The sequence below is a fragment of the Trachypithecus francoisi genome, unplaced genomic scaffold, assembly GCF_009764315.1.
Source record: "Trachypithecus francoisi isolate TF-2019V2 unplaced genomic scaffold, Tfra_2.0 Lachesis_group5, whole genome shotgun sequence".
NCBI lineage: Eukaryota > Metazoa > Chordata > Mammalia > Primates > Cercopithecidae > Trachypithecus > Trachypithecus francoisi.
Genome location: NW_022681470.1, coordinates 131,625,790 through 131,635,917, shown reverse-complemented (window position 1 = coordinate 131,635,917; position 10,128 = coordinate 131,625,790). Strand labels below are relative to the sequence as shown.

The 10,128-nt window shown below is 49.7% G+C and overlaps 1 non-coding gene and 1 pseudogene across 1 annotated transcript; both read right to left on the bottom strand.

Moving 5' to 3' along the window:
- Positions 1-8,317: 8,317 nt before the first annotated feature.
- On the bottom strand, positions 8,318-8,953 carry LOC117075961 (annotated as a pseudogene).
- On the bottom strand, positions 8,816-8,946 carry LOC117077034. The gene has a single exon (XR_004434626.1). It is a non-coding gene; the product is annotated as a small nucleolar RNA SNORA70 (small nucleolar RNA).
- Positions 8,954-10,128: the final 1,175 nt, after the last annotated feature.

Below are 10,128 nucleotides of genomic sequence, written 5' to 3'. Positions count from 1 at the left end.
GGAGATAACTAACTTCTAAGGTTGGAGTTCCCAGGTTGCCTCCTACAGGAAGCCCTCCCAGACCCCCCTAAGGCAAGACTAGGTGCCCCATTTGGCTGTCTTGGCACAATGAAGTTGATGTACATCCACTTCATAACTAGTTCACTTGTTTTTTTTTTTTTTGTCTGTTTGTTTTTGTTTTTAGAGAAGAAGTTTCACTCTTGTTGCCCAGGCTAGAGTGCAATGGCGCGATCTCAGCTCACCGCAACCTCTGCCTCCCAGATTCAAGCGATTCTCCTGCCTTAGTCTCCCTAGTAGCTGGGAGTAGAGGCATGCGCCACCACATCTGGCTAATTTTGTATTTTTAGTGGATACGGGGTTTCTTCATGTTCGTCAGGCAGGTCTCAAACTCCCAACCTCACGTAATCCTCCCACCTCGACATACCAAAGTGCTGGGATTACAGACATGAGCTACCACGCCTGGCCTTTTTTTCTTTCTTTCTTTCTTTTTTTTTTTTTTTTTTTTTGAGACGGGGTCTTGCTCTGTCATCAGGCTCGAGTGCAGTGGTGCGATCTCAGCTCACTGCAACATCCACCTCCTGGGTTCAAATGATTTTCCTGCCTCAGCCTCCTGAGTAGCTGGAACTACAGGTTCCTGCCACCACGCCCAACTAATTTTTGTATTTTTAGTAGACACAGGGTTTCACCATGTTGGCCAGGATGGTCTGGAACTCCTGACCTCATGATCTGCCTGCCTTGGCTTCCCAAACTAGTTTACTTATATCTCTGCTTTTTTTTTTTTTTTTTTTTTTGTGAGATAGGGTCTTACTTTGAAACCCATGCTGGAGTGCAGTGGCACAATCTCAGATTCTCAGATCACTGCAACCACCTCTACCTCCTGGGCTCAAGCAGTCCTCCCGCTTCAGCCTCCTGAGTAGCTGGGACCACAGGTGCAGCATCATGTCCAGCTATTTTTTTTTTTTTTTTTTTTGAGACAGAGTCTTGCTCTGTTGCCTAGGCTGGAGTGCAGAGATGCAATCTCGGCTTACTGCAAGCTCCGCCTCCCAGGTTCATGGCATTCTCCTGCCTCAGCCTCATGAGTAGCTGGGACTACAGGCACCCGCCACCACACCTGGCTAATTTTTTGTATTTTTAGTGGAGATGGGGCTTCACCGTGTTAGCCAGGATGGTCTTGATCTCCTGACATCGTGATCCACCCGCCTCAGCTTCCCAAAGTGCTGGGATTACAGGCGTGAGCCACCGCGCCCAGCCCAATATTTATATTTTTTATAGAGATGAGGTTTCCCCATGTTGCCCAGGCTGGTCTTGAACTCCTGGGCTCAAACAATCCTTCCACTTTGGCCTCCCAAACTGTTGGGATTATAGGAGTGAGCCACTGCCTTGATTTGCCTCTGCCTTGCCCTCTACACTGGAAGAGCCCCAAAGTCTGGGAAGCCTTTGTTGTTTCTCATTGTTATAGCTCGGAGACTTGCACAGTGCCTGTAGCACAAAAGGTAGTGGTGGGGTCTCATGAAAATCACTGAGGAAGGAAGGGAGGTTGGACAGCCAGAAAAGGTGGTAGCACAGCAGAGCTATGTAAGAAATCACCTGGGGGGGTGTGGTGGCTTATGCCAGTAATCCCAGTACTTTGGGAGGCCAAGGTAGGTGGATCACCTGAAGTCAGGAAATCCAGACCAGCCTGGCCAACATGGTGAAACCCCGACTCTACTAAAAATACAGAAATTAGCCCAGTATGGTGGTGCATGCCTATAATCTCAGATACTGGGGTGGCTGAGGCATGAGGATTGCTTGAACCCCAGAGGTGGAAGTTGCAGTGAGCAAGACCCTGTCTCAAACAAGAGGAGAAAGGCCGGGTGCGGTGGCTCACACCTGTAATCCCAGCACTTTGGGAGGCTGAGGCGGGCGGATCACAAGGTCAGGAGACTGAGACCATCCTGGCTAACACGGTGAAACCCCGTCTCCACTAAAAATACAAAAAATTATCCGGGCATGGTGGCGGGCGCCTGTAGTGCCAGCTACTTGGGAGGTTGAGGCAGGAGACTGGCAGGAACCTGGGAGGCAGAGGTTGCTGTGAGCCAAGATTGTGCCACTGCACTCCAGCCTGGGGGAGAGAGCGTGAGACTCCATCTGAAAAAAAAAGAAAAAGATAAAAAATCACCTGGGAAGGGGCATGAAATAATCCCTGGGCAACTCCAGGGTCTGAGGGACTTAAACTATTCCCCATCCATCACTGAACCCCAGTTTTTAATTGTTTTTATTTTTTTAACTTTTTTGTTTTTATAACCTACCTGAACCCCTATGTTTATATCTGCACAGTGGAGTTCCTTGCCCATCCGTCTGCATCTCTGTTACAGGGGCAGGAGGAATTGCACTAAACAACAATGCTAATAAACAAGTCTCAGCTGGGCACAGTGACTCACGCCTGTAATCCCAGCACTTTGGGAGGCTGAGGCGGGTGGATCATCTGAGGTCAAGAGTTCGAGACGAGCCTGGCCAATGTGGTGAAAATTGTCTCTACAAAAATTACAGAAATTAGCCGGGTGTAATCCCAGCTACTTGGGAAGCTGAGGCAGGAGAATCGCTTGAACCCAGGAGGCAGACGTTGCAGCGAACCAAGATCATGCCACTGTATTCCTGCCTGGGCAACCTAAGCCTAGGTAACATAGTGAGAGCCTGCCTCTACAGAACATTTATTAATTTATTTATTTGGAGACACAGTCTCCCTCTGTCTCCCACGTAGAGTGAAGTGGAGCAATCTGGGCTCACTGCAATCTCTGACTCCCAGGTTCAAGCGATTCTCCTCCCTCAGCCTCCTGAGTAGCTGGGATTACAGGCGTCTGCCGTGAGACACGACTAATTTTTTTTTTTTTTTTTTTGAGACGGAGTCTCGCTCTGTTGCCCAGGCTGGAGTGCAGTGGCCGGATCTCAGCTCACTGCAAGCTCCGCCTCCCGGGTTTACGCCATTCTCCTGCCTCAGCCTCCCAAGTAGCTGGGACTACAGACACCTGCCACCTCGCCCGGCTAGTTTTTTGTATTTTTTAGTAGAGACAGGGTTTCACTCTGTTAGCCAGGATGGTCTCAATCTCCTGACCTACGACTAATTTCTTTTTTGAGACGGAGTCTCATGAGGCTGAAGTGCAATGGCGTGATCTCAGCTCACTGCAATCTCCACCTCCTGGGTTCAAGCGATTCTCCTGCCTCAGCCTTCCTAGTAGCTGGGATTACAGGCACCTGCCACCATACCTGGCTAATTTTTTGTATTTTTAGTAGAGATGGGGGTTCCACTATGTTGGCCAGGCTGGTCTCGAACTCCTGACCTCGTGATCTGCCTGCTTTGGCCTCCCGAAGTGCTGGGATTACAGGCATGAGCCATCACGCCCAGCTTCTACAGAAAATTTAAAAATGTAGTCCCAGAAAAATAGGAGGCTGAGGTGGGAGGGGATCCTTTGAACCCAGGAGATCAAGACTGCAGTGAGTTATAATCAAAGCTCTGTACTGCAGCCTAAGCAACAAGGCAAGACGCTGTTTCTAAAATAATAATAATTATTATTATAAATAATAAGCTACTAAAATAAACTACAAAATAACACCACCACCAACAATAATAATGGCTGGCACTCATTGAACAGGCATTTGCAGGCAAACATTTTACTTATATTTACTTTTCCCTTTTTTTTGAGACGGAATCTGGCTCTGTCACCCAGGCCGGGGTGCAGTGGCACAATCTCGGCTCACTGCCACCTCTGCCTCCCAGGTTCAAGTAATTCTCCTGTCTCAGCTCCGGAGTAGCTGGGACTACAGGCGCTAGCCACCAAGCCTGGCGGATTTTTGTATTTTTAGTGGAGACGGGGTTTCACCATATTGATCAGGCAGGTCTCGAACTCTTGACCTCAGGTGATCCACCCACCTCAGCCTCCCAAAGTGCTGGGATTACAGGCGTGAGCCACCGTGCCCAGCCTACTTTTCCCTTATAAAACAAATACTTGGCTGGGTGCAGTGGCTTACACTTGTAATCCTAGCATTTTGGGAGGCCGAGGCAGGTGGATCACCTGTGCTCAGGAGTTTGAGACCAGCCTGGCCAACGTGGTGAAAACCCATCTCTACTAAAAATACAAAAATCAGCCAGGTGTGGTGGCAGGCGCCTGTAATTCCAGCTACTCAGGAGGCTGAGGCAGGAGAATCGCTTGAACCCGGGAGGCAGAGGTTGTAGTGAGCCGAGATCACACCACTACACTCCAGCCTGGACGACAGAGCGAGACTTGATCTCAAAAACAAAAACAAAAACAAAAACAAAAATGTTCTACTTGGAGGCCATATCATTGGCTTCATGCAGAGTTGTAGTTGTTGTGTTTCCTGGTGAACTGAACCTTTTTTTTTTTTTTTTTTGAGATCGAGTCTCACTCTGTTTTCCAGGTTGGAGTGCAGTGGCAAGATCTCAGCTCACTGCAGCCTCTGCCTCTTGGGTTCAAGTGATATCTCATGCCCCACCCTCCGGAGTAGCTGGGATTACAGGCACCTGACACCACGCCTGGCTAAGTTTTGTATTTTTAGTTGAGACAGGGTTAAACCATGTTGGCCAGGGTGTTCTCAAACTCCTGCCCTCAGGTGATCCACGTGTCTCGGCCTCTCAAAGTGCTGGGATTGCAGGCATGAGCCATGGCGCCGGGCCTGAACTGAACCTTTCATTGTTAAGATGTGCCCCTCTTTACTTCTTTCATTTTTGCCTTAGAGTGCACTTTGTTAAGATTGCACACCTGGGTGCGGTGGCTCACTCCTGTAATCCCAGCACTTTGGGAGGCTGAGGCGGGCTGATCATGAGGTGAAGAGATTGAGACTATCCTGGCCAACATGGTGAAATGAAACCCTGTCTATACTACAAATACAAAAATTAGCTGGGCGTGGTGGCATGCTCCAGTAATCCCAGCTACTCAGGAGGCTGAGGCAGGAGAATTACTTGAACCCGGGAGGCAGAGGTTGCAGTGGGCCGAGATTGCGCCACTGCACTCCAACCTGGAGACAGAGCTAGACTCCATCTCAAAAAAAAAAAAAAAGAAAAAAAAATTACACACCATTTCTCCTTGGTTCATGTTTTCTTTATTTCTTTCTGACACAAGGTCTCACTGTGTGGCCCAGGCTGGAGTGCAGTGGCGCAATCAACAGTCACTGCAGCAGCTTCAACCACCCACGCTCAAGCAATCCTCCCAGCTCAGCCTCCCTAGTAGCTTCAACTACAGGTGTGCACTACCATGCCCAGTTACTTTTTTTATATATATATTTATTGTTTGTAGAGATGGAATCTTGCTATGTTGCTCAGGCTGTTCTCAAGCTCCTGCTCAAGCAATCCTCTCACCTCGGCCTCACAAAGTGCTGGGATTAAAGGCATGAGCCACCATGCCCGGCTCCATCTTTGTTTTTTTTTTTTTTGAGACGGGAGTCTTGCTCTGTTGCCCAGGCTGGAGTGCAGTGGTGCGATCTCAGCTCACTGCAACCTCCACCTCCCGGGTTCAAGTGATTCTCCTGCCTCAGCCTCCTGAATAGCTGGGAGTACAGGCACATGCCACCATGCCCAGCTAATTGGTGTGTGTGTGTGTGTGTGTGTGTGTGTGTGTGTGTGTTTAGTAGAAACGGGGTTTCACCATGTTAGCCAGGCTGCTCTTGAACTCCTGACCTCAGGTGGTCCACCCGCCTCAGCCTCCCAAAGTTCTGAGATTACAGGCGTGAGCCACCGTGCCCGGCCTCCATCTTTGTTTTTTAACTGGGGCATTTGGTCTATGGGTATTTAATGTAATTATGGACGTATCTAGACATAAATCTGTCTCCTTAGGAGGTTTTTCTTTTTTTTTTTTTTTTTTTTTTTTTTGAGGCGGAGTCTCGCTCTGTCGCCCGGACTGGAGTGCAGTGGCCGGATCTCAGCTCACTGCAAGCTCCGCCTCCCGGGTTTACGCCATTCTCCTGCCTCAGCCTCCCGAGTAGCTGGGACTACAGGCGCCCGCCACCTCACCCGGCTAGTTTTTGTATCTTTAGTAGAGACGGAGTTTCACCGTGTTAGCCAGGATGGTCTCGATCTCCTGACCTCGTGATCCGCCCGTCTCGGCCTCCCAAAGTGCTGGGATTACAGGCTTGAGCCACCGCGCCCGGCCCTTAGGAGGTTTTTCTATCTCTCTCTCTTTTTTTTTTTTTTGAGATGGAGTCGCTCTGTTGCTAGGCTGGAGCAATGATCACGCCATTGCACTTCAGTGCAGGCAACAGAGTAAGACCCTATCACACACACACAAAAGGAAATGAAACGGAAAAAAGTGGCAGAGAAACCCTTCCAGTTCCCAAACCTGATCCCCCAATGTCCCCATCTCTGAGCAGACTGAATGTTCCCATAACTTTCTGTCCTCTCCCCTGATCACACAAAAAAACATGTTTTTGTCTCAGGTCCAGTGTGTAGAAAATATCAGGGGAGCCGGCCACGGTGGCTTAAGCCTGTAATCCCAGCACTTTGGAGCCTGACACGGGCGGATCACGAGGTCAGAAGATTGAGACCATCTTGGCTAACACGGTGAAACCCCGCCTCTACTAAAAAATACAAAAAAACTAGCCTGGCGAGGTGGCAGGTCCCTGTAGTCCCAGCTACTCGGGAGGCTGAGGCAGGAGAATGACGTAAACCCGGGAGGCGGAGCTTGCAGTGAGCCGAGATCCGGCCACTGCACTCCAGCCTGAGCAACAGAGCGAGACTCGGTCTCAAAAAATAAAGAAAACATCAGGGGCCAGCCAAGTCCCTTTTGGCGTCAATCTATAGTCCCCACCCCTTCTAAGACCCTCCTAAATGATCTTTGACTTCCAAAAGAGCCTCAGGGACCCACTGAAAAATTTGCTTTTGGCCTGGCATAGTGGCTCATGTCTGTAATCCCAGCACTTTGGGAGGCCAGGCGGGTGGATCACTTGAGGTCAGGAGTTCGAGAGCAGCCTGGCCAACGTGGCGAAACCCTGTCTTTACCAATACAAAAATTATCCGGGCACCATGAGCGGTGGCTCACGCCTGTAATCCCAGTACTTTGGGAGGCTGAGGTGGGCGGATCACAGGGTCAGGAGATTGAGACCATCCTGGCTAACATGGTGAAACCCTGTTTCTACTAAAGCCGGATGTGGTGGCGGGCACCTGTAGGCCCAGCTACTTGGGAGGCTGAGGCAGGAGAATGGTGTGAACCCGGGAGGCAGAGCTTGCAGTGAGCTGAGATCATGCCACTGCACTCCAGCCTGCTCCAGCCTGGACAACAGAGTGAGACTCCATCTCAAAAAAAAAAATTACCTGGGCATGGTGGTGCATGCCTGTAATCCCAGCTACTCAAGAGGGTGAGGCAGGAGAATTGCCTGAATCTGGGAGGCAGAGGTTGCAGTGAGCCAAGATTGCAATACTATACTCCAGCCTAAGTGACAGAGGAAGACCTGGTCTCAAAAAAAAAAAAAAAAAAAAATGCCAGGCACGGTGGCTCACGCCTGTAATCCCAGCACTTTGAGAGGCTGAGGCAGATGAATCACAAGATCAGGAGATCGAGACCGTGCTGGTTTCACCAACATGGTGAAACCCCGTCTCTACTAAAAATACAAAAATTAGCTGGGCGTGATGGCGGGCGCCTGTAATCCCAGCTACTTGGGAGGCTGAGGCAGGAGAATCGCTTGAACCAGGGAGGCAGAGGTTGCAGTGAATGGAGATCATGCCACTGCACTCTAGCCTGGCGACAAAGTGAGACTCTGTCTCAAAAAAAAAAAGAAAGAAAGAAAAGAAAAAGAGAAAAGCTTGGCTTCTCCAGCCTGGGCGTCTTCTGCTGCAGAGTGCAAACAGAGTCATGGTTCTTCTTTTCCCAGCAGCCTCCATCCCAGCTGCCCTCTCAGAAGTGTCTCCTGCCTGGTGCACTGAGCTCCCTGCCAATTCCTACAAAGATCAAGTCCACCCTAGGTGCTTTCCCATCATCCTTCCTTGGCTCCTGTAATTCCCTCAGCTCCGAATGATTGTCTGTTTCTAGAAAAATCCCATTTCTACCTCAAAACCCCATCCAGAGGTACCTGCCTCCTTGCAACCTTCCTTGCTTCTAATATTAGCCCTCACATTCTACTCTAGTTTTCTCCAGCTTTAAGTCCCTCCCCTTTCTTTCCAACCACTGACCCCAGTGGGGTGGAGGGGTCTATTTTTCACTCTATTTCTCCTCCTCCTCCAGGGCTAGGTAAGAATGGAGAACTTCCTGGGTCCCCAGAATATGGGCCATATCCAGAGGGGAGTGAACAATTTATTATTTTTATTATTATTATTTTAATATACTAATAATGTTTATTGAGGGAATCAGGATAAAACTAAAATAACAGACAAAGTACGTAAGAAAGAGGGGTAATTGAAGTGAAAGCATTTTTTTTTTTAGGTGGACAGGAAGTAGAATTTATCGATGAGTATTAAGAGGGGGCAGCACAGTGGAAGCCCTCATGAGTGCAGGGCCTGCCACTTGTCCAGAGCGCCACGATTGGGAATGTACTTGACCCATCTGGGATGAGCCGCTTCTCAGCCACCATGTCTTCAAATTCGTTGGCATTGAACTTGGTGAAGCCCCACTTCTTTGAGATGTGGATCTTCTGGCGGCTGGGGAGCTTGAACTTGGCCCTGCACAGGGCCTCAATCACATGCTCCTTGTTCTGCAGCTTGGTGCAGATGGACATAACTTGGCCAATGTGAACCCTGGCCACAGTGCCCTGGGGCTTTCCAATGGCACCTCGCATGCCTGTTTGGAGCCTACACTGGGGTAGTGCAAGGTCAGAAACATGAACATCCATCTGAAAGTACTGTCTCCAAGGTCCCTTAGAGCAACCCATACAACAAACAGGTTGCATCACTACCAGGGAAGCTGCTGTTTGCAGCCATTGCACACTGGGCCCCCATGAGGAAAGGAACTCAGTCGGAATTATTATTATTTTTGAGATGGAGTCTTGCTCTGTCGACCAGGCTAGTAGGCAGTGGTGCAAACTCAGCTCATTGCAACCTCTGCCTCCCAGGTTCCGGCAATTCTCTACCTCAGCCTCCCAAATAGCTGGGATTACAGGTGTGCACCACCATACTCAGCTAATTTTTGTGTTTTTAGTAGAGATGAGGTTTCACCATGTTGGCCAGGCTGGTCTCGAACTCCTGACCTTGTGATCTGCCCGCCTGGGCCTCCCAAAGTGCTGGGATTACAGGCGTGAGCCACCGCGCCCAGCCAACAAATTTTTTTTTTTTTTTGAGACACAGTCTCGCTCTGTCGCTCACGCTGGAGTACAGTAGTGCAATCTCGGCTCACTGCAACCTCCGCTTCCCAGATTCAAGCAATTCTCCTGCCTCAGCCTCCTGAGTAGCTGGGATTAAATATGTGCGCCACCACGCCCAGCTAATTTTTGTATTTTTACTAGAGACGGGGTTTCACCATGTTGGTCAGGCTGGTCTCAAAATCCTGACCTGTGATCCACCCACTTTGGCCTCCCAAAGTGCTAGGATTACAGGCGTGAGCCACTGCGACCGGTCTGAAAAATTTTTTAAATTGTTGGACTGGCCAGCACAGTGGCTCACGCCTGTAATCCCAGCACTTTGGGAGGCCAAAGCGGGCAGATCACTTGAGGCCAGGAGTTCAAGACCAGCCTGGCCAACATAGTGAAACCCTGTCTCTACTAAAAATACAAAAATTAGCCGAGTATAGTGGTGTGTGCCTGTAATCCCAGCTCCTCAGGAGGCTGAGGCAGGAGAATCGCCTGAACCCGGGAGGCAGAGATTGCAGTGAGCTGAGATCGTGCCATTGCACTCCAGCCTGGTGACAGAGTGAGACTCTGTCTCAAGAAACAAATAAACAAACAAACTGTTGAACTAAACATACAAGAATCATAGCCAGGCACAGTGGCTCATGCCTGTAATCCCAGCACTTTGGGAGGCCGAGGCAGGCGGATCACAAGATCAGGAGTTCAAGACCAGCCTGGCCAACATGGTGAAACCTGGTCTCTCCTAAAAATACAAAAATTAGATGGGCATGGTGACGGGCACCTGTAGTCCCAGCTACTTGTGAGACTGAGGCAGGAGAATCGCTTGAACCCGGGAGGCGGAGGTTGCAGTGAGCCTAGATCATACCACTG